This window comes from Canis lupus, chromosome 3 (genome assembly GCF_048164855.1).
Source record: "Canis lupus baileyi chromosome 3, mCanLup2.hap1, whole genome shotgun sequence".
In the NCBI taxonomy this organism is placed as follows: Eukaryota; Metazoa; Chordata; class Mammalia; order Carnivora; family Canidae; genus Canis; species Canis lupus.
Genome location: NC_132840.1, coordinates 48,101,385 through 48,126,509, shown reverse-complemented (window position 1 = coordinate 48,126,509; position 25,125 = coordinate 48,101,385). Strand labels below are relative to the sequence as shown.

Sequence of the window (25,125 nt, the reverse complement as noted above, 5' to 3'; positions counted from 1 at the left end):
CAGGCAGAGCAGAGACAGCAAGGTGTATCGGAGTGCAGAGTCCACAGGGAGCTGGCTGGCTGGCTGAGGCTGCAGGAACTCATTCAGCACACTGTAAAATTTGGACCGGCCAACTGTGGTTATTCACTTTCAAGATTCTGCCATATCCTCCCAATAATAATAACAACAACAGCTCTGTGGCTAACACAGAGCACTGTGTCATTTAATTCTCACTTTATACGGCACTATTGTCCATTTACCATTTTTCTGTAAATCTACTTACTTTTAAACTCAAATACCCACTTTAAGTAATAACATATAAGAGGTATCACTGGTATCACTGCTATGGCATTTTGGAAGGGGGGATTGTTTTGTTCATTTTGTTTTTGAGATATAATTCATAGAGCACAAGATTCACCATCCTCAAGTGTACAGTTCACACTTACAATTTAGCATATTCACAGGGATGAACTGCCATCACTGCTAATTCCAGAATATGGTTATCACCCCAAGAAGGAACTGTATACATGTTATCAATCACTACCCATTTCCCCTCCCCCTGACCTCTGTCTAAGTTCTTTCTCTATGGATTTGCCCATTCCAGACATTTCATATGAATGGAATTCATCCAACCTTTGGCCTTTTGTATCTTTTTCTTTTGCCTAACATGTATGAAAGGTTCATCCATGTTGCATTACATTATCAGTAATACATCCCTTTTTGTGGCTGAATAATTTTCCACTGTGTGGATATACATTTTATTTACCTGCTTTGTTGGAGGATATCTGGGTTGTTTTCCCCGTCTTTGGCTATTACGAATAGTGCTGCTATGAACATTTGCGTCCAAGTGTTTGCACAGACATATGTTTTTAACTCTCCTGGGCATACACTGAAGAGTGGAATTGCTGGTTCGCATGGTAACTCAATATTGAACTTTTTCAACTGCCATAGTACTACAGCATTTTTAAGATAACTTTTAAAATGAGTAACATTCAACTGTGTACCACTTAAAATTATTTTAGGAAATACTGCTAGAGCAGAGCTACGGAAGTTGGCTTTTGTTTTGTTTGGGAGCAGAGGAATGACGCTGTCAGTAGAGTATTTCTGGAATCCTGATCAAGCCACACAGGGTGAGAGGGCCAGGGTGGGGACATGGGAGGATGATATAGACAGGAAGACCACTTAGAACCCACAAGGGAGGCAATGAGGGGAACTGGGGCCTGAATGTGGGTGTGGCAGCAGAACGAAAGGGCAGGAGAGCTCAGACATAAACACAAAGCAGGAGAATCAACCCCTGACAGCCAAACATCAGTCTGGGGTGCGAGAGACGGGATGATGTTGCCAGGAGGACAGAGGCAGCCTTAATAGAACACAAAGGTGGGAAGGGTATACAAGTTTCAAGAGAATGAAAGAAGCACGTAGAGGTGCTGGCCAAATAGGAACAAAGCATGAGGAAGGCACAGTGGCAGCTGGCACCTAAGGCTGGGGAGGGATACTGAGGTCTGCACGTTCCCCTGGGAGGGGCAGGTGAGAGGACCGGGGAGAACAGGGACAGGGATGCAACCCAGGAAGCTAGCAGCCACTGGGTGAAGCCCAACAAGTGCCAGGAGGGGATGAGAGACCCGGGAGAATCCCTCAGTACAGGAGAGGGTAATGCTAATCAGCAAGCACAGAGAAGAGATCAGAGGCTGTGGCAAGGAGCATGCTTCTGGGTCCTGTGAGTAGCAGTGGGTGCCTAGGAGGGCAGTGCTTTCTCCTAATGACACCAGTGAGTGGCCTAGACACCCTCAAGGGGAGGCAACACGGAATGTCTCAGACCTGCTGCATCACAGCCTGTACCACTGTGGCAGGCTACCATCCCCCCAACCCCCCCACCCTCATCTCAGGACAAAACTGAATCCATCACCCTCAATTCCGCTTCCCACCAGGGATCCTCTGCTGGAGGATCTGCCACCTGCTGCCTGCCTGGGCTTCCGGCTCTCCCTCCACTTCTCTCTCTTTCCTCCCACGACCTCTGGACTGTAGCTCTCGGGGACAGAGGCCTCGACTGTCTCCACACTGCTGCCTGCCTCACAGGGCCTGGCACAGCGCCTGGTACACATCTGCCACAGGGATGAATGACTCCACGGGCCCCGAGTCCAGCCCCACCTGCTCACACACTGCCCCCCCCCCCACCTCTGTGTTCCTCTCCATACCCCAACCAAGCCTCCAAATACTCATACAGAATATAAAACACGACCTGTCAATACTGTGGTTTAGAAATAATGGCTCGGCAGACTGGAAAGATGGCTGCTCTCCCCACCACTTTTCGGTCACCTCACAGAATGTCCATTTTCTCTGGAAATAGGAATGGCAGCCCTCAAGACACCACAAGACAGTGGACAGGAACAGGCTGTGAGAATGGAGGTGAAAGCTTTTCCTTCTGGTAGTTTCCATGCTTGCCCACATGCTTAGCGGGCCCGTGGCCCCTTGCCACCATACCCCCCAACCCAGAAGAAGAGTAAAACAGGACTAGGCAGAGGGGGGCATGGGGTGGGGGAGGATTTGGGAGTCAATTTCACACTAAATTGAACAGGCAAAAACAAACAGCAATCTGCAAACCATGTCATTTTTTTTTAAATTCTTAATGATTAAAGTATGCTACCAAATGTCAAAACACACAAGCCAAAAAGAAATTAGAGTTGCTATTTTCCTTTTGGTTTTATCTCCATTAGCCAAACGCTTTTGTTCAAACAATGTTTACATTGCCATTGTCCTACTTTGTTTAGAAAAATAATAAAAAGGGAGTGTTTCCAGCATGGAGGGCTGAGGGTGGACACAAATCTGCCCAGTTTCTCCTGGGCCCAGAAAACACCCCAGTTGAGAAATTTGTTGCGCCAGAGGCTGAGGAAGAACTGTTTACTTGCCTTGGAGTATTCACTGGCCACGTCAATACCAACCTCCTCCTCCTTCGGCCACCCTGGGGATAACCAGGCCATGAGAACAGGGCAGTCCTTCAGCACATTTATGCCTCACAAGGAAACCGTGAACCAGAGCCCTGGGGACGGCCTGGGGATGGCCAGGGGATAGCCACTGGGTGACAGCAGGCTCAGCTGCAACTCAACTTACTCAGTGCCTCCTAGGTCCCAGAATTCTGCAGGGGAGGCATTTTACAGGTGAGAAATGAGAGGGTGAGTGACATGGAGCATGAGCTGGGGTGAGGTCTGCATCCCCTCCATGAAGCCACACCACTTCCTGTGAAAACTCAGATGAGCCCAGCCCTAAACCAGGTGAGGCTCTCTCTCTCCTCTCTCATACTATCACACCATCACCAGGTGCTCACTCCTAAGCTGCTCCTGGGACGATCTGAGGCCTTCTCACCAACCAGCTTTCAAGGCCAACCCATTTCATTCGGGTAATTTTTTTTTTTTTAAGATTTTATTTATTTATTCATGAGAGACACAGAGAGAGGCAGAGACACAGGCAGAGGGAGAAGTAGGCTCCCTGTAGGGAGCCTAACATGGGACTCGATCCCAGGACCCCGGGGATCATGACCTGAGCCAAAGGCAGACACTCAACCACTGAGCCATCCAGGCGTCCCTCATTCCAGGTAATTTCTACCCCAGAGCTCCTACCTAATGAACACTTCCTGGCCTGACCTATCCACACAGAACCGCTGTCCTGGGTCCCACGAATACCCACTGCTCTTCTCCGTAGTAATGAGTTCTACTCGCCAAGTATTTCCAGTTCAAGTCCTTCTGCATTTCCCCACCCCAAAGTCAGTCATGGCAGGGGCCATAAAATGTGCTAGAAGTAACGGGTGGCATTTTTCTGTCAAAGTTTGAAAGCCAGTGTGCGATTCTCCAAACTCCCTTCCCAAGGTGGTGGTGACAGTGGAGGCCTGAGGCCAAGATGGAGCCTCCTATTTACCCAAAAGGAGAACATGTCCATGCACAGACCTGTGCACTGATGTTCACAGCAGCATTGCTTCTAACAGCCAAAAAATGGAAACAGCTTTGTCCATCAACACATGAACGGGTAAACAAAATGTGGTATAGCCATAAAATGGAATATTACTCAGCCTTAAAAAGGAATGGAGCACAGATCTGTGCTACAACACAACGAACTTTGAAAATACACTGAATGAAAGGAGCCAGCCACAAAAGGCTGCATACTGCATAATTCCATTTATAGGAAATGTCCAGAACAGGCAAACCCACAGATTCAGAAAGTAGACTGACAGTTGCCAGAGGCTGATGGGGGCAGTGAGGGGGTGGGGGGTGACTGCTTAATGGGTATGAGGTGTTTGAAGAGTGATGAAATGTTGTAAAATAAGAGTATGCTGACGGTTGCATAACTCTGAATATACTAAAAACTACTGAGCAGTATATTTCAAACGAGTGAACTTTATTGCATGGTGTATAAATTATGTATCAATAAAGCCATTAACAACAACCAAAAAAACCCAAACAAGGTGCCTCCATCAGCCAGGACCCATGAATAACTACCATGACCACACACACTGGACATGTAGCATGACGAGAAATAAAGTTTGCTGTGTCAAGCCACAGAAACGTGAGGGGCTGGTTGTTTTCACAGCATCACGTGGCCCATCCCCATATAGACTCAAAAAGCATCCGCACTATTGTATGTTCATGTTGAAAGCATGTCTGTGGTCAATTCACTTAAAATCCTGGAAGGAAGCCACGGTTGTAGTTCATCCCAATAGAGATCAGACTCTGTCCCAAGGCCACAGTCTGAATCTTTAAACATAGGAGATGGGGGTGGGAGGGAAGTACTTAAAGAATCTGGCCAGATAGATATAATTCCCGGCCTAAGAAATTTTTCCAACTCGTAATGCAACGAAGTAATCTTCCAAAAATATAAAGAGCTCACAGAAATTGAGAAACAACCAATAACCCAAGAAAAAAAAAACGGGAAAAAAACTGTCCACACAAAAATATAAATGGTCCTTAAACATGACATGATTGGCTCACACTTCAGAAAAATGCAAATTAAAACTACACTGAGGACTAGGCAGGCTGAAGCAGTTGGGTTCTTTTATATCAAAATAGCACAACACCAAACAGGAAGTTGAGAGAACCCCACTCTTTACTACCCAAGCCACACATGAGCCTTCCTGACACCTTGTAACTGTGTGCCTGGCACCAAGTGGAAAATAAACTCCAAGCAGCCAGTAAAACAAAACAAAAACAATTACATTGAGATACTTTTTTACACCTGTCAGGTTGGCAAAAATCCAAACATCTGACTCCACCTTCCCTTGGTGAAGCTGTGGGGAAACAGGTGCTCATACTTGCTGATGGAAGTACAAAGTATAACAAGCACCGAAGAGGGCAATTTGGCAAAATCTATCAAAGTCACAAATGTGTTTACCTCTGACCCGGCAGTGTCCCCGGGGGATGTGACCCTTAAGTCCATCTGCACGTGTGGGAAAGGACACATGGGTAAGACTACTGGATGCAGGCACATTCTGCTGGAAACCCGAATGCCTTTGGATAGGGGATGGAAGTCAAAACAAAACAAGAGACACAACTTTTGTTCCTCCAAAGAAAGGAGTAACTTGGGATCCCTGGGTGGCGCAGCGGTTTGGCGCCTGCCTTTGGCACAGGGCGCGATCCTGGAGACCCGGGATCGATTCCCACGTCAGGCTCCCGGTGCATGGAGCCTGCTTCTCTCTCTGCCTGTGTCTCTGCCTCTCTTTCTCTCTCTGTGACTATCATAAATAAATAAAAATTATAAAAAAAAAAAAAGAAAGGAGTAACTTCACAATACTACATGGCTGAAAGAGAATGACAATTCTCCAAGCCCTGACACAGAAAAGTCTCGAGGCAACAGTGGTAGGTAAACGAGCAAGGTGTAGGATATATGCAGTGTGTTCTTTTCTCCAACAACAAAAAAGAGAAATAAGGGTATAAATGTGTTTATTTGTATAAAGAAAGACCAGAAGGTAGATATCCAAACTACTATATCTCAAAGTATACTTTAAATCTCTTCATTTCAGGCCTATATCAATGTGTTGCTTATTCCAAAAAAAGGGGGGGGTGGTATCCCTGGTGGCACAGCAGTTTGGCGCCGCCTGCAGCCTGGGGTGTGATCCTGGAGACCTGGGATCAAGTCCCACATAGGGCTCCCTGCACGGAGCCTGTTTCTCCCTCTCCCTGTGTCTCTGCCTCTCTCTGTGTGTGTGTCTATGAATAAATAAATAAAATCTTAAAAAAAAAAAAAAAAAAAAGGAAGCCCTTTCTTCACTGAAAAAACAAAAACAAATCAAAGCTCTTGGACAACAGGTCCCAGATGCTGGTGCCAAGAGCAGCACAGGGCTAAGTGTCAACCAGGTCCTCTGTCCTTTGGCCTGTCAATCTGTTAGAGCCCCACCCCCAGCCCCCTGCCTGCCCCACCACAGTTGGAAAGCAGCAGGAGAGGCACCAGCAAATAGCCCTGCATTGATCTCTAGCAGGCTCCTCACATCTGTGTGATGTGAAGACTCACAGAAGACTGTGAAAGCCCTGGCCCTAACCCTTGGTGGCCTTTTGCAGCCGTCCATCCCCCTTTCCAAACTGCACTTTCCCCTGCACGGCCCACAGATCCATGTACCCCCAAACCCGAGCAGGCCTCTCTTAGATCACTAGAGGCAAGGCGAAGGGAGTGAAGAACAAGAAGTTATGAACCCGGGGATCCCTGGATGGCTCAGTGGTTTGGTGCCTGCCTTCAGCCCAGGCGTGGTCCTGGAGTCCCAGGATCAAGTCCCACGTCAGGGTCCTTGCATGGAGCCCGCTTCTCCCTCTGCCTGTGTCTCTGCCCCCCGCCCTCTGTGTGTGTGTATGTGTGTGTCTCATGAATAAATGAATAAAATCTTTAAAAAAACAAAAGAAGAAGAAGAAGAAGCTATGAGCCCCAACTCGTGCAGCAAGTGTGTCCTTAGCACCTGATACCAGCCGGGCAGCAGCAGAGCACTGGGGGATGCATATCCATCAGACTCCACCCCCATCTGCAAAGAGCTCACACGACAGCCCTTAGGGAGCAGGGAAACACAGAGAGCGGATACCCTACAATAGAAGCCCAAAGGGTACAGGCCAAGCATGGCCTGGAGTGGTCAAGGGGGTGGTCAAGGTGGGCAAGTGGCAGGCAGAGCACATTCCAACCAAAATGAATGGCTCTGCACACAGCTTGGCAAGTGGAGAGAAGAGAGCAGTAAGAGGTGAGGCTAGAAAACAGCATGCAGGCCAAATGGGGATGTGCCCGGGTTGACAGAGATAAGGAAAGTAGACTTCTTCTGCAGGCCCTCCAGGGTGAGGGGAGTCTGGACCTCAGGACCCATCAGAGAACACAAGCTCTCCCACAGGCAGCCTGGGCCTTTCACCTAGAGCACGGCCCTCCTCCCAACCCTCCTCCCCACCTGCGGCCCAGCCAGCTCTGTCCACTAACAGGGAAAGCAGAAAGAGGAAAACCAAAGCTGCAAGCAAGGGACAGGCTTTGGCCCTCAGGGATGATATTCATTTGTCTGGAAATTTCCCTCTGAAGTGACTCAGCACTCAAAAGATGCCAAATCAACGAGAGTAGTGCACTCTCTGGTCTTCAACAAAACAGCAGCAAAGCCGGTATTTCCACACCGCCTACCGGAAGGAGAGCAACCTTAGGCTGACCAATTTAAATTATATTTCCATGAGCCTCACAGGGCAGTGTTTTTAGAAGTCTCATTTCTGAGAGCTCAATTCAGAAGCCAGGTTACAGAATGAGTTTTTTCTCTTAAAAAAACACAGTATGTTTCCTTTTTCCAAGGTTTAAATGGATTTCCTCCTTCTTCCAAATTGAAAAAAAAAAAAAAGCCAAAACCCTCTGTAATAGCTTTTAAATTTCTATCAAAAAGATTTCTTACGTACCCACCAGTTGGTAGTGTGATGTAGCACACAAATTCAAACCTCAAAGTGACAAGTCTGTACTAAGCCATCCACTGCCACCACCAGGCCCTGGGCTGGACGTGACATGCAGCAGAGCCTGCTCTCCTCCAGGGATATGCAGTCTTGAGGGGAAGCTGACATCTATTCACTAGAGGTGGCTCAGTAACCAGCCAGGGGTGCGTCAAGGACCTTCCACCAACTTGGGAGATCTGTTCACAGGGACTCACAAATAACCCCTTTGCCTGTCCCCATGTGGTGCCAAGGGCCCCAGGAGGAAATGACCCGACATCGACATGTCATGGGTCTCCCTGAAGTGAGTCAGTTGACCCACGACCTAGACCAGCTCTCTGGGTTGGATCAGAGGGAGCTGGTGAGCCTCAGACAAACACATTTCCTAAGGAATTGGCCTGTTTCCTCTTCTGGGGACTTCTGAAAAGAGAGGCAATCAATTGTGTGGAAAGAACAGGCCAACACTCACATCACCATCTCATTATCAGTTCAGCATCACCAAAGGGGAAAGATACATTCAGAGAACAAAATACCTGCCAGCCTGACTGTTGCTCTCATCTAAGGATGGAAGACAGCATCTGAGAGTCAAGGAAGTCTTAGGAATCACTTAGTCCTACCCTCTCATTTATATCACAAATGGGGAAACTGTGGCCCAGAGACCATTAAGTGAGAGTCTGTCCCTCTCTGGAAGTCTCTGAAGTGCATGCAGTGCTAATGGTGTCTGGTTCCACCATCCAGCTCTGAAGTCATCCTCCCCACTGACCGCTTCCCCCTCCATACTTCCCCAGCTCAGCACCAGCACCAACTGCCTCCCCCTCCCTTACCCACATTTAACTGGTTAATAAACCTTATAAATCCAGCAGAGTTCCCTAGTGGCCTCCCGGAGCCTCTGGGGACTGCACACCCTGCCACCCCCAGCAAGAGAGGAGGGGACAAATCACAGGAAGTGCTTCCCACTGTGGCCATTCAAGGGTGAGCTCTGCACCATCCTGGTGATGGCCACACAAACCATAAAGACCCCCGGGGTACTAAACAAACAAACAACTTGGGGAAAACCAAACTACTAACAGTGACTACAGTGACAAGGCTAGAGGTCAAGTTCGAGTTTGGTCCTTCCTACTTCCAAATTTTCTTTGATGACCATTAAAACAGTCACCCTAAACATTCTTCGAGACTTAGGACAAAAAGAAAATCAGCCTGGAAATACTACATTGCAGACAGTCTATTCTGGTAAAGGAGATGGAAACACAATCAGAATTAGGCATAACCTAAGTCCCAGGCATGGGGAATGGGTCTAGAGTGGCCCAAAAGACCTGGTTACGAAGCCATCCTCCCACTAGGCAGGCCTGAGATCTGCAAAGCAAAATCCCAGTCGCTCCTCCCCAACCCTAGTACAGGAGTTAAGACTTCTGTGGTTCTGGCCACAGAGAAGAGTGCCTCAGAGCTTTCCCACTGGTTCCATTGGCAGGAAAACCATTGGAAGCTACATAATCCTTTTTTACTCAGCTTCTAGGTGCTTACACCACCATACTTTGGGGTAGGCTGTCCTCCCAGACTCCACCCTTTCTATTTATCCTTGCCTTGTTTGCTAAACAAATATGAAATGGCCTAAAGCAGCGGGTTCCCAACCCTAGCCATACATGTGAAATCTCTGGGGAGCTTTGGAAACATACCCAGGCTCAAGCCCCTCCCAGAATAATTAAAACAGAAGGTAGTGGGGCATAAGCATTGGCATTTTATTTATTTGTATTTTTAAAGATTTTATTTATTTATGCATGAGAGACACAGAGAAAGGGAGGCAGAGACCCAGGCAGAGGGAGAAGCAGGCCCCATGCTGGGAGCCCAATGCGGGACTCGATCCCGGGACTCCAGGACTACGCCTGGGCCAAAGGCAGGCACCAAACCGCTGAGCCATCCAGGGATCCCAGCATTGGCATTTAAAAAAAAGAAACTCCCTGGGTGATTCTGATAAAGTCAAGTGAGCCAAGCAGAGAATCACTGGCTTAGAGAAACCCAGATCACAATGAAAAACAAGTAAACAAAGAAATCCAGGCAATAGAGAAAGAGAAGGGGGAGGGGCAGGTGAGAACCCCAAGTGCAGGCCACCCCAGAGCTAGCATGAGCTGAGCTTCTTGATGGCCAAAGCAAAGAGGATTCACACTGTCCACGAGATAGAAATGAAGCAGATTCACAGAATTTCTCCTTGTCCTGGGACCTGAGATGAATGCCTCCCTCCCACACTCTGAAAGAGGACACACAGCATGATGCAATGAGAGCATCTGCCACATCTCACCCCACAGGGCAGCTCCTGCGAAGGGTACCCCCACCCCCAGTCAGCAACGGACTGACCCACAGGGCTGTCCACTAACTCCTTGCTAGAAACAAAAGCCTCATAGGAATCAATGTCTCATATAAAACATGCTACCAGATCTACTTCGTTTTCCTGAAAACAAGGTACCTAAACTGCCACCCTGAACTCCAGCACCTTGTCATGACAATGCAAGGGCACAGGCTCCATTTACTGAGGTACAGAAATAAAGGAAGTGACTCATGAAAACACTGAGAGCTCTGAGTCTGTCCCCATAACTCAGGAGGGGGCAAAGTCAAGCATTGCCCTCAATGTCAATGCTGAGAAAGGCCACCGCCCACCCTCATACCCACAGCTGTGATCTCTCAGGTCTAAGAAGAGCAGGTCCCCCCCATTTTACAGCCTGGTAACCAGGCCTCACAGCCACCAAAACCAAACAGTAACAGAAGAGGCCCTTGAGTCCCTTACGTCTAATGTACTTTTCTGTTACATATGATGTGCTTCAGTAAAAAGTTCTTTTTAAATGTGTTAAAAATCAACAGAGTCAGGAAGTAACCACCTTCTATCCCCTTATTTATGACATTTTCTTTTTGATTCATGCATATCACATCACCACATCTCAAAGTAAGCGCTGACAAGTTACAGTGGTATCTCACAATCACCAAGGTGGAAACAATCCAAATGTCCATTAACAGATGAACAGATCTACATATTCTGGTCTATTCACACAATGAAATGTTATTTAGCCATAAAAAGGAATGACACATGTGATCCCATGGTTGAACAGGGAAAACATGATGCTAAGTGAAAGAAGCCAGACACAGAGGGTCACATTCGTATGATACCAAGCACATGAAATGCCCAGCGTAGGCAAAACCCAAGGACAGAGAGCAGAGCAGTCCTTTTGGGAGGCTGGGGGGCAGGAGGAATAGGGAGCAACTACTTAATGGGCAAAGGCTGCCTTCTAGGGTGATGAAGAAAGTGCAACTATGCTGTAGTGATGATTGTGCAACAGTGTAAATATACTTAATGCCACTGAATTCTTAATACTTTGAAATGGTTACCACAATAAACTTTGTATTACATGTATTTTATAATAAAAAATTAATATAGCAAAATTCTCATTGTTTTGGGGTGCCTGGGTGGCTCAATCAGTCAAGCATCCAACCCTTGATTTTGGCTTAGGTCATGTTCTCAGGGTCATGGGATCAAACCCACCTTGTGCTCCATGCTCAGCACTGAGTCTGGCTTGGGATTCTCGCACTCCCTCTCTCTGCCCACTACCCTTACACTGTGCATGCCCGTTGGCTCACTCACTCAAAATAATTAATCAGGCAATTAATTAATATTTTTTAAAAATCTGTTTTGCCCTAATAAAAGTGCTAATAAAATTCAACTCGTTAAGATTTTATATAAAGATGATCATTATTCCACACAGGCAGAAAGTCAGTTTCAATCCCAGAGCATTCAAAAACCAAAATTAGGATAGCTGATCAATCTTGTCTTAAAAACAAGTTTCCAAAGAGTCCATATCTGCTAGTGATGCATATTGAAGCACTTGTCCATGAAGTAAGTCTGGAATTTGCTTTGAAATAATCAAAGAGGAAGGAGGGGGAGATTCCTAGATTAAAAAACTGCTGAAGCTCAGTGATGGGAATTCGCTGAACTATTCCATATTTATATGATTGAAATTCTCCATAATAAAAAGTTTTGCTTTGTTTTCAAACAATTCCCGAATCTTTAATATTCTGAATAAAACTCTGCATAGGTAAAAGAACTAGATGCCCTTAAGCTGTCAATTTCTGGTGGCTCTACCTCGTGCCCCACAGTTTAGGGTCACCAGGCAGGCCTGTCCACAAAAGGCCACACAGGGATCCCTGGGTGGCGCAGCGGTTTGGTGCCTGCCTTTGGCCCAGGGCGCGATCCTGGAGACCCAGGATCGAATCCCACGTCGGGCTCCCGGTGCATGGAGTCTGCTTCTCCCTCTGCCTGTGTCTCTGCCTCTCTCTCTCTCTCTCTCTCTCTCTCTCTCTTTGTGTGCCTATCATAAATAAAAAAAAAAAAAAAAAAAAAAAAAGGCCACACAAAGGGCTCCCCAGAAAAGAACCAGAGCCCCAGTTCAGACTGCCAGGCAGCAGCACATGGAGTCATCCGACCTAGTCCTTCACATTGCAAACCAATACATTATCTAGGCCTCCAAGATGCCTGCTCAAAATTCAGCTATCAGCTAGGGCCTGGAAACAAGGAAATCTTTCACTGAAATGCCTTTAACAGAGCTACGGAACTCCCACCACTGGAGACAGAGCTTCCCTCCCAGCCTCAAGGAAGCAGAATGCTGCCAGGCTCTCCCTAAATGCAGCAGGAGGTTAAAATTATAAGCCTACCCACTTGTTTTTCCTCCTTCCTCTTCGAGAACTAGATGAGGGGTGGGAGGCAAGGCAGGTATCGTTCCCTCCCCCCCGTTGCATTCCCAGCATCTAGGAAAGTGCATGGCCCGTAGTGGATGCTCTGCTAAATGTGCGTTGTGTGATCCTTACTTGTGCTCTAAAGGTACATTATCAAGACTTGCTTCTCACAAATGCCAATGCAAGACACCCAATGGAAGGCACCAGAATGTACTGGTGTTGGGTGCCAGAAAAAGAGAAGACAGGAGACAAGGAGTTATGGTACAAACATTACCACCTAAAATAGCATCAGAGATGCTCTGGAGTATAGAGCCCTGGGTCAGAGAGAGGGGGGCATGGAGTGGAGGTGTGGGTGTGTGCCAGGCAGAGGAGAGTGCAAGATGAGCATCTAAAGCAGGGAGGGTGAGCACAAGGGCAAGGAGGAGGGCACGGAACAGGAAGGTCGGCAAGCGCCACCACTCTGAACCCGATGCTGCCGCAACTAACTCCATATAGGACCCTGGTCTCCAGAGCAGGGCCTGGGCAATGGAAGGGAAACGAGGCATCACGGGAGGGGTGGGAGCTGTAGAGAACTGGCATACGAAACCCCATCCAGAGATGGCGCCAACGTTGGCGCTGGCCCACTGTTGCCAGGCAACAGTGCAGTCCCCTGGCTGCCAAGTGTTCTGATTTGTCAATGAAGCTCCAAGTCTGGATTGCTATGTAAGATCTCCTGATTTTCATGTTGGCAACTGTGGGACACAGAATAATGCCTTCCAAGGATGTCCACATCCTAATCCCAGTTACATGGCAAAGGGGAATTAAAATGGCAGATGGGAACATGGTTTCTGACCAGCTGACCTCAAAATAGGGAGAGGTGCCTGGATTATCCAGTGGGCCCAACGTAATGGCAAGAATCCTTAACGTGGAATTGGGAGGCAGAAAAGTCAGTCAGAGTGAGCCAGTATGAGGACATGACTAGCTATGACTGGCTTTGAAGACAAAAGGGGCCACAATTCAAGGAACATGGATAGCCTCCAGAAGCTGGAAAAGGCATGGAAACAGATCTTCTCCTAAGGCCTCTGAGAAGGAACACAGTCCTTGCTACACCATGACTTTATCCCCCTGAGATCTGTGTTAGAATTCTAACCTATAGGACTATTATTTTAAGCCACCGCATTTGTGGTAATTCGTTACAGCAGCCACAGGAAACTAATACAGCAATCAACTTTAATTTTTTAAAAAAGGACAGTACAGCCCAAACAAAACATGTCTGTGGGCTGAATGGGGCCCGTGGACCACTTTAGTCTTCTCCATGGAGCACTGAGGGTTGGGCCATCTCCTGGCTACTCAACACAGAGGCTGGCACACAAACTCTGATATGCATCCCAGGGTTTACTAGGTCCCTTACCTTCACAACCCAGTCAGAAAGTTCTCCAGGGATTTCTGGAAAAACAGCTGCTTGGGCCATCTAGCTGACTCAGTGGGTAGAGCATACAACTCTTGCTCTCGGGATCATGAGTTCAAGCCCCACTTAAGGGTAAAGCTTACTTAACAAAACAAAACAAAACGAAACAAACAAACAAAAAAGCTGTTTGAGTGTAAGTAGCTCCACTCCCAAAGGACCTGTTAGCCACAGCACCACAGACCTTGCCCTAGGATCTGAGAAACTGGCCTACAGTAGAGGGTAGAAGTAGTGAGAACCCTTCTCAGGGCCGCCCTCTCCTGCAAAAGCAAAGAAGGGAGGGCTTTTTAGCTCCCTGGGGAAGCCTCCAGGCCCTCCCTCCCAGCCACCTACAGGGCACTCTCTTGCTCACAGTGACTCCCCAGCAATGAGATCACTTTGGGTACTTTTTTTTTTTTTTCAAACAGCAGAGGAAACACTTTTCAAAGGAACTCTTTTTAGTTTCCCACGTTCAGAGCAGAACGGAGCTGCTCTGATCAGAAGCAAAGTGGAGGACCCAGAGCACTGCCCACTCACCACCAAAAGATTGTGTGAAAGCCGCATCCCAACTCAGAGTGAGCTAAGCACTCTGCCTGTTCTACAGCATATCCAGCCCTCCCTCTTCCACACCCTCCTTGCTTAGCTGGAGCTTGACCCTGACCCTGTTCTCTGGCCTGAAGGCCTCTCATCTGTGTCCCCCAGAACTCCCACTTTTCCTTTAGGACTCTACTTACCTATCATCTCCTCTGAAGTCTTCTCTGACCCCCAGATTCATTCTCAGTATCTGATACCACTTTTTAAACTTCTCCCTCCCAAGGCTGCCATACATTTTCCTCTGTCAGGAGCCACTCTCTGCAGACCATGAGCTACTTGAAGGCAGGAACTTACATTGCATCATTCATGCATTCACAAACTATAGGGCATAATAGCTCTGTGCTCAATAAACACTAAGGTTTGAATGAATTGGACTATAAACTAATTTTTTTCTGAAAATATCATAAATTATGATATTGTGATATGCATTAAACGCACCGGGTAAAACCTCCCTTCTGATGTTCGACTAATAAAGTGAATTTGCCTCAATTAGGTACTCTAAGTCACAACTATCTTTTTTTTTTTTTCCCACAACTATCTTTAATATAATTACTTTGGGGTGCCTGGGTGGCTCAGTCGCTTGTATCAAGCATCTGCCTTCAGCTCAGGTCATAATCCCAGGGTCCTGAGATACAGCCCTGCATCAGGTTCCCTGATCAATGGGGAGCCTGCTTCTCCCTCTCCCTGCTGCTTCTTCTGCTTGTGTGCTCTGTCAAATAAATAAAATCTTTGAAAAAAAAAGTACTTTGAAGAAATGCAGTTTTAAGTTTTATAAGTAGTGTTTGCTGCAGTCTTTACGATTAGAGGGGGAAGGAGGACTCTGGCTCACAGGCTTTAAGGACTAGATAAGAACCCACTGTGCCTGCTCCATAGACCTGGCTGAAAATCAGGCAGAAGGAGGGTTACCAAACAGGTGGGTCACAATCTTTTCTCCTGCCCTCTCCTGGTCTACACTTTTGGCTAAACCAGGCCCCTCTGACCAAGGAGCTCAAAGACAAACTCCAGCAGCCCAGGTGGCCATCTCTCCCTGGCACGATGCCACTTTATCGGCGCCCCTTCCATCTTTCCTCGAGCTGGTCCTCAGTTACTCTACAGTAGCTTGGGGCCCAACGCCCTGCATCTCATTTCTGCAAAGGCTTCTGGCTCTCTTCTTGCTCCAATTTTCTCCCACCTTCTACTCCCTGACACTCCCAGAGGCTCCCCTGAGCACACAGTTCATCTTGTCAGCCCACACAAACCATGAAAATCATCTGGAGCACTTCTAAAAAACCTACTGGGTCTCCCTCCATGGTCTCGGGTGGGGCCCTATCATAGGCATTTTTAAAAAGCTTTCCAGGTCATGTGACCTGCAGGTGCAGCCAAGGATAAAAACTGCAGGCTCTCAGGCTGTCACATCCACACTTTCCAGCCAGCACCCAGGCCCCCAGGGCACCTGCCCCTCCCCAAACAGAACCAGACTCCAGGACCTCCCTTTGTACTGACAAAGGGAGTACCCTTGTGCTGTCTCTGGAACTGTGACCTAGCCAGTCTCATCAACCAGCCTGGTCAGGCCCTGCCACAAAGCCTCTCCCCAAACACCTGAGTTCCCTACTGCCAACACTACCAAATCTCAAGGCCGCTGCCTCCCTCTTCAGAGCCAGTGGCCACCCTGTCACCTTAGTTCTCACTGTTCCCAGCAGGCATCCATCTAGCAGAACTGCTTCTGTGTAGGTGGGGTACACACTCCCCTACATACATGCAGGCACCTGCCCAAACCCACCCTAAGCTTTGCTCCCTGCTGTTCCCTCAATCTGAAATGCCTTCCCATCTGTCTCCTGTATCACACTGTTCCCTGTCCTTTGAGGTCCACCTCAAATCCTACCTTCTCCCTGACATCTTTGACTCTTTCAGATTTTCCTCCATTCTTGACATCCTGACAAAGAATCAAAAGCACAGCTCAGCAAACCATCAGCTTCTAATTGTCTCACAAATGTTAATTTTGTCTTCTTGACCGGTGGCAAGAAACATAGCATTTTATTTACACCCATCATTTTGACTAGAGACCACATGTTGCATATTTTCCAGGCCCACATCGACCTCAAATATTCTGCTCTAATATCATGAAATTGTCCTTGATTTGATGCCCATACTTCTACATGAACTGGACTGCCTCTCATAAAGTGGCATAAAAATTATTCCTGTCATGTATTTCCTAACTTTTTTGGGCCCAAAGTACAGTCACCATACTCCAGGACAGCAACAGATATCAAACAGGCACTCATGGAGAGGCTGCTTTCAAGTAAAAATGTGACTTTTCAGGCTGTCAGGATTCCTCTCCAGCTATGACTTTTTTTGTGGGGGAGGGAGGAGAGAAGGAAAGGGGGCGGACTTTGAATAGCCAACTTCTAAGTCTCATGATTTATTCACCACAGCCTTAAAGAGTTTACAAAACAACAAATTTGAGTCCAAACCTCCAGGGCCTCCCAAGAGTGCAGGGCAGGTACTGACACATAGCTGTTTACCATTCCTTGGCTTGGGAGCTGCAGGCAATTTTCAAACCTTGGGAAAGTGATCACACCCCAACCTCCACATACACTGTTAAGACCAGAAAAATCATCCATTTACTGTAAGTCATATGTTAATTGCCTGCTAAGGAAGGAGACACTTTATATTTTTATTTATACAACTTTTTAAGACTATCAAGTTCTTCTGTATGAATTTGATCACATTTTAACAACAACATTAACCAGATTTTTTTTATAGTCCTTAATTCCCATGTGTCATGTTTACAGAGCCAATGCACAGAGCCTCAGGATTACAGAGTTAAAAAGAAATGAGCCCTTTCCTCAGAGCAATTTGGGCAATTATTTTAACACAGTTTTGCAAACACAAAAACCTTTATCAGCCCACACAGACTTCCTCCCAGCCAGCTGGGGTCTTCCCGGGTCCCTGTTGTACGCAACCAGGCAGATTGAGGTCTCTGAATGTACTTCCATGGCCCTGGACTGGGAGGTGAGGCACTGTCACAGATATTGCTTCATGAGGTTCCCAAACCAGATAGGTATGGGACTGGGTGGGTGCCTGTGAACAAGCCTAGCCCCTCTGAGCTAGTCTGTTCATCTGTGAAATGCGTACCTCCCAGAGTTCCTCTGAGGGTACGCAAGGCAATGAATGGGAGCACCTGGCACAGCTGCAGAGTGAGGTAGTGGAAATAATGCGGTTTTGAATCTGACACAGGTGGCAGCAAATGCCAGCTGGGGTACTTACTGGCTACATGGCCTGAGGCAGGTTGCTAAACCCCTCAGAGCCTTAGTTTTTGCATATGCAAATAGGGAAATAATGACTTTGTGGGATTATAATGAAAATTAAATATTGTGCGTAAAAGGAGCAGCATAGGGCCTGGCACACAGAAGACATTCAAAAACTGTCAGGGCTCACACACAGAGTTTAATTTTGATAGACAAGCTAATAATTACTATTAGTGGAAAATCATTTCCCCCCACAAACTCTAAACATCAAAGAATATTAAATCAATCTGAACCATTGGAGGGAGGAGGAATGACTTCCATTAACACCAGTGGCCAACCCTAATGGCCCCGTGGGAGTCTGCCTGGTGCCCTGCCCTTTCTCAGCTGCATTTCTGAAAAGCCTTGACAGTGAACATCTTGTTTGATGTGTGGGAATGATGAACCAGCTTGTCAAACAGAATCCTAGATGCACTGCCTCTTCGAAGGGCACTGACGTCTTACGTTCCCTTCATCAAGGAAAACGTCCTAACTCACATAGTGATGAAGCCTGTGACAACAGTCCAAGTTCTAATCACTTAAGAACAGAGCAAAAACATCTCTGACAAACTAAACTCCCTTCCCAAGTGTCATACCATCATCTTCTGAGCAATTTTGGAGCATTTCAGAGGCAGAGAAGCACTGCTGTTTTTGCATGTCCCAGCACAGTCAGGTATTGCTGACACCTGACACCCCCTACTTACTCACTCCGCTGGGGCAGGGTCCCCGAATCTGATTCCTGGGCAAGGAGCATCAGTAGCACCCAGAAGCTGCACACTCTCAGACCTCCTGGCTGAAGCTGCACACTCTCAGGCCTCCTCCCAGATCTACCAAAACACTCTGGGGTGGAGCCCCTCAATGTGTCTTGTCTAACAGGACTTCTGGTGATTCCAACACATGCTTGGAGTCTGAGAAACACCAGTCTATTCTGCAAGATGGTTATTATCAGCCCCATTTCAGAGGAGGAAAACAGAGCTCAGTGATTAGAGTGCTCAAATCCGCCCGGCCAGGAAACCAATTTGTACTCGCACCTGATTCCAAAGCTATTTCTCCCATGGCTTTTGTAGCCAAATTGTCTGGACCATTTGGAGCCCTCAGCTACTGAGCCACCGGGATGCGACGATGACATTAGCTTAAGAGGGGTGGGAGTGAGAGGAAGGATGAAGCCTGCACTCAGAAGTGATTAATTATAGATGCTTTTAAATCCACATCATGCATCAGGCCTAGATGGTCAGCCATCCCTCAGGACGGACCTGCTTTTCCCTGCTCCATTTATCAGCGGGGTTGCCGTGAGGGGGTGCAGGGAGAGTCCCTTCATTTACAGCCCTCTGTGCACCCACTGCCTAGCATTGCTTTGAATAGGAAGAGAATTAAGTTACCTGTTCTGTCTCCAGAGCGCTTGCTTGAAAGTACAGCCTTGACAGGGACAGGAAAGCTCTTCTGTGCCCAGGCACAAAGCCGGTTCCAGTACCTGGGGATGCTGGGAATGAGTCACCAGAAAGAATCCAATGCATGGACACAGAGCATTTTAACAATGTTGCAGATCTGGTTCAAAGAAGGCAGGCCCTTTTTTTTTTTTTTCTTTTTAATCTAACCCTAAATCTGGTGTCTATCAGTTCAAGTGGTTCATTAAACTCTTGACTTTCAACCCACAGTGCTTTCACAGATCCTAGGTTAGGAAAAAGAAATCTCATTCACAATTCCCAATCTTCTACATAGACTTGGTGGTGATTTTAAAGATTGCAAGTTTATCCTGTAATTTAAATTAGTTCACTTAAATGAATTCACACTGTGGGGCTTTATACAGAAGCTGGTGGAGTAGGAAGCCAGGTTTGGGAATCACACAGACCTTGGTTTGACTTCTGGCTGTGCCAGTTCCTCACAGATTACTTTTCCTCTTTGAGCCTCCATTTTTCCACTCACACACAGATGGGAGGTAATCCCATGTTATAGGTTTGTTTGTTGTTCCCTTTGGTTCTGTTTTTTTTTTTTTTTTCCTAAGTAGGCTTCAGGCCCAGTGTGGGGGCCCAACACAGGGATCAAACACAACCCTGAGATCAAGATCTAAGCTGAGATCAAAAGGAGAGGACCCCTTAACAGACTGAGCTACCCAGGAACCCCTGTTTTTGTTTTTGTTTTGTTTTCCTGTTATATGTTGATGTGGAGACAAAATGAAATTACATTAAAAAAAAATAATAATAATAAAGACCCTGTCATAACTTTGCATTTCAAGACATAAAAAACTTAACCACATGACAGGAAAGTAGATCTAATCAAGTCCACAGATGGGTTACACTGAATGCATGTACTCGCTTAAGGGCCCCTACACTTATTTCACTCTTTTGTTTTTCTAAGTTTCTATTTTTAGGCACCTCAAACAAGCTAAATCAGACCAAAGAAAATTCCATTGACAAAGTTATCAGAAGGTCTGTCAATTTTCAAAAACTCAACAGATGCACATAAACAGTCATTTCATAATGCAGCCGACAAAAACAAAATGTGCTCTCTCCCACCCTCGGCAATCTTAGTTACATCACCCCATGGAACTCGGTCCATGTCAACTTGTGGTAGGGCTTTCAACAAGTCTCCATTTCTGTGAGACTCGCTTTCTCAAATGAAGCAGCAGGCACAATAATATTTTGGAATCCAACAGACCTGTTGGAATCCCAGCCCCATCACTCACTGGCTGAGTGATCTTGAGTACATGACTTAAGCCCCTGGGCCTCAGTTTCCCCAACTGCAGAAAGGGGGTAATATGCATGTGGCTGATGACACACCCATGTGTCATGTAACATGACGTCCCATACGACATAGGACTGCTGGACCAACAGTGGTGGTCTTTGCAAGAGCAAAACATAACAGTGGAGCATGTAGTAGAAGATCAATAAAAGTTTGTTCCTCTGCCCCCTGGACTGCTTATTCACATCCCAGACCCCATGTCAGAGACTGAGGTGGGTGCTGGAGAAGTAAACAAAGACTAGCCTCAAAGATGTCACTGTGCCACAAAAGCCCCAGATACAGAGACAAGGTGATTAAGCACTCTAAAAGATTGCTTGGGGGGTGGCAAGGCTTGGAGAGAAGAGTTAGAGAGGGACTCTGCTGAAATTGGCTGCCAAAGGCTTGACAGAATAGGTCTGTTTAAACGGAACACACGAACAGAAAGTCTGGCAGACAAATGGGGGGGCTGGGGAGTAGATCTACAAAATTCCTTCTCTCCCCAACCTCAAGTTCCCCCAATGCAAGCCCTTTTATTTCTGCAAGGCTCGGGGTCACCAGGTACTCCTGCCATCAAGTGACAACCACCACAGTCATCCATGGCCCATCAATCCAACAGGAAGGTTCTGGGGAATAGGAAGAACAAATGCCCGAAAGCTTTACTGCACTTCCCAAGAGTATGAAAAGAGAGCTCCATGCATGAAAATTTCTTGGCACTTTAGCCCACCAAAGACTGAAGTTTACCCTCAACCTAATGAAATCTTTATTTAAAAAAAAAAAAAAAGCCCACTCTTTTAAGTTCAGGAAGAGGCAAGCCACTGAAACAAATCAAAGTCCTAAAAACTCTTCATCTACTTTTTGCAGGACTCTTATCAGAATCCCAACACTTAGGAAAGCCACGCCTTACCATGGAAGACCAGTTACCTAAGAGGCATCAACTGTGTTTTTCCAAGGGCTTTTTTATGGGTTGGGTTATTTTCTTTCCTTTTTAAGATTTTATTTATTTATTTGACAGAGACAGCACAAGCAGGCAGAGGGAGAGGGAGAAGCAGGCTTCCTGAGGAGCAACGAAAAACAGGACCCTGGGAGCCCAGGACCCTGAGATCATGACCTGAGCCAAAGGCAGACGCTTAACCTGACCGGGCCACTGAGGCACCCCCGGGATGGGTCATTTTCAAGGCTGCATATACCATGCTAAGTATCATCACTTGAAAGTTTTACATTTCCAAACATGTGCCACCGTGTTTGACAAAACGCACCTTGCTGGGAGACAGTTCTCCACCAAACTCCTCATCTGTCAAACTGGAGGTTCAAGGAGGCAAAAAGCCTCCTTGAGAGATCAATATATCCCACAGGACAATCCAAACTTGCTCCTGCTCCAGGGTCTTGTGGGATACAATTCTGAATCACGTCTGACAATAATTTGCACTTTACCCAACTCTTTACTAGCCAGTATTTCATTCAATGCTTACAAAAGAAAAGTCCAGTGGTAACATGACCAACCCAATGTTAAAACTAAAGAAACTACTAAGCTTTAAAAATACAAAAGTAAAAATACAGACAGATAAAAGTTCAGATCTTGGTAGCTTCCCCAACACCATCACTTATCCCAAATACAATCAACTGGAACAAGAACAAGTCAGAAAAAAAAAAAAAACAGAGTCCCTTCTGATGTTCATTTAAATACAGATGAAAACTTAATTATCAGTGCAAACTCAATCACTGTTGTGCAGGATTCAGTATATGATTTTGCCAGCACCTATCATCTGCTATCTAGAGCTACAAGATGTACATGGTTTCTGCCAAATCTTCATTATCTTACGTAATTGGGAGAGTGGTAATTAAAATTCACCTTTTTCAATCGTTTTAACCTCCTGTTCCAACCTCTCCTTTCACAGGGCTTTTTTGGGAGGAGGCAGAAAAGAAGAACTCATACTTCACATCTTTTCCTGCCCATTATCTTGTGTGAATGTTAAAAATAAGAGGGGGGGAAGGGGTGTTATCCTGAACATCGCTTTTAAAATTCTAAAATGTGCGAAGAGAGCACCCGGGAGACCAAGCTTCTAGTTCTGGCAGTGACACAGTAGCACTGCATGACCTTGGGCAAATCATTGCATCTCTGGACCCCAATGATGGTCAAGCCCGGTCCTCTCGTAAAGCACAGATTTCAGACGCGTCCCCAGGACAAAACAGTGAAGGGACCCCAGGCTGTCGTGCCCCTGGGAGGAGGAATGGGCTTTTCACAGGCCCCTGCAGGGGTTTCTGGGGAGGGCAAGGTGCCCCCACTCCCCACCCCAACCCCTCCCCGCGAAGCCACTGGGCCAACTTCAGGTCGCAAACAAAAACCTGTTGGCACGGACTCCTCTAGGAAGGGCCAGCCTCTGCCAACGCGCTCCGCTCTGGGGGAGCCGCCCCACGGGCAGAGAGAGGAAGGGTCTCCTTGAAGAGGCCGGCCCCCACGCACCCATTCACCCACCCGGATCAGCCGAACGGGACCGCCGGGCGGGGTCTCTGGCATCCCACGCGGAACAAAAGGCAGCTGGAGCCAGGCTCTGCCGCCCCCGTCCCCGCTGTGCCGTGGGGGTCGGGGGTGGGGAGGGAGAACCTGGTCCCCGGGGAGGGAAAGGGGCCCCCAGCTCCAGCCCGAAGGAGAGCGGCGACCGGACGCAATCCTGGACAGCGAGGACCCCTCCCCCGATTCCTGGAGGAAACAGGGGCTGGGCTGTGCACGGGGGCGGCCGGGAGGGAGATCGGGCTCGGCTCGGGAGGAAGGGGGCGCCCGGCCCGACCCGGGGAGGAAAGTGGTCTGGGGAGGAGGGGCGGGGTGGTTCCCGCAGAAAGGTGGAGGATGAGGGCCTGGAGAGGCTCCTGGAGCTGAGCCCCTGACTCCGAGGACGTAAGAGGGAGAGTTCCCCGACAGGGAGATTGGGGGGGGGGGGCTCCCTTGAGGCTGAAAGCGGGATCCAGATGGGGAGGGGGCCATGCTCCAACCCGTGGGGCGGAGCCTGGCTGGAAAGGAAAGGGTCCCACCTGAGCTGGGGACCCAGCCCGGGCAGGCTCTGGGGGGTTGGCCGGAGGGCAGCCGCGCAGGGAGGGCGTCCGCGCCCCGGGGAGGGGAGGGTCCGCGCCCGGGGGCCCCGCTCCCGCCCGCCCGCCCACCCCCCCGTCCCCGAGGCTCGCGGGCCCCGGCTCACCTCCGCTCCTCCGAGCCTGCCCGGGTACGCGGCTGCGGCCGCGGGTGGCACTGGGGAGGCGGGAGCGACCGAAGCCCGCGGAGCCGCCGCAGCCGCCGCTGCCGCCGCCGCCGCCGCCGCGTCTAGCTCCGTTTGACACCCACACACCAGCCAACATGGCGGCCGGGAGGGGGCGCGCCGGCTGCGTGCGCGCGCCCGCCGGCCCCGCCCCCAGCCCGCCGAGGCCCCGCCCCTCCCCAGGCCCCGCCCCCGCGACCTCCCCCCACAGACCCACGACCCCACTCAGAGCGCCCCGCTTCCCCGCGGTGCCTCGCGACCTGCGCCCAAGTCCTTCGAGCGTCCCCCCAAGCCCCACACACGCCTCTTGACGACCACCCTCCAACCGCCCACAAACCCTGCCAAATACACACCCGAACCCACGCACTCGGCAACTTTCACTCAGACACCCCGTTCCCCGACAAATCCCCCCCCCGTACCCCATACTCCATCTCGCCAGCCTCAGGCGCGCACGCAGAGCCCTCCATCAGCGCTGAAACCCCGTTCTTACCCTCGCCTTGCAATATGCACTTGGAAACATTATTCCAATAGGGGCTCTCCTCCAGAGCTGGGGCCTGGCAGGGGCCAGGGGCTCCTGGGGTGCTGGTCACTTTCGGTGTCTTGAGCTGAGTGCCAGGGTCACGAGTAGTGTTCACTTGTTGAAAATTCACTGATGTACACTATTGATGTGTGCACTTTTGTGTAGATGTGTTCGTACTTCAAAAAAACTCAAAAATGGTTCTGAGAAGGGATGCATCGGCTTTGCTAGACTGCCAAAGGGATCCATATAGGAAAAATGTAAAGCCCTCGGCTCACCGTTATCCTCATAAGAGGAATTTATGGACTCACCCCTTCGCAGGGCCTGACACTCACAAGAGCAACAGGATCCACCCCTTGCATTGGGTTCAACAGGTGCCCATGAGGCTCCTGCAATGTGCCAAGCTCTGTGTGAGGCTCAGAGGGAGACAGAAGACAAAGCTGAAGAGACAGACTTTGGAGAGGTTCCTACCCCAGAAAGGGTGGGATCAGCAGAAACCCCTCACAGCAGAGTCTGGAGTATGGGTCCCAGCTTGCTGGGTTGGCAGTCAGCACCATCCCTGTTGCCTGGATCCAAGGAAGCCCCGGTGACATGGGCATTAGGCTTAGCTCTGGTTTCAGGGAAGCTGTGTCCATGAGTCCCATTCTTCCCTCACTTATAAGAGACCTTGGGCAAGTCACGGCACTTCTCTGAGCTTTGTATTTCTCCTCCCTAGGAAGAAGCCCAATGGATGAAGACAACTCATCTTTGCTGGGCCTTC

General features: G+C 48.4%; 1 protein-coding gene across 10 annotated transcripts in view; it reads right to left on the bottom strand.

Annotated features, from left to right (window-relative positions):
• The window catches only part of EPN2 (epsin 2), an 85,303-nt gene extending 61,354 nt beyond the window's left edge, over positions 1-23,949 (bottom strand). For 8 of the 10 annotated variants that reach the window (XM_072820916.1, XM_072820920.1, XM_072820925.1 and 5 more), the window contains exon 1: positions 23,792-23,949. The gene's annotated coding sequence lies outside the window, so the exon portion shown is untranslated. Of the gene's footprint in view, positions 1-19,261; positions 19,363-23,791 lie in introns of all 10 variants that reach the window. The other 2 variants (XM_072820917.1, XM_072820918.1) reach the window with 2 other exon arrangements.
• Positions 23,950-25,125: the final 1,176 nt, after the last annotated feature.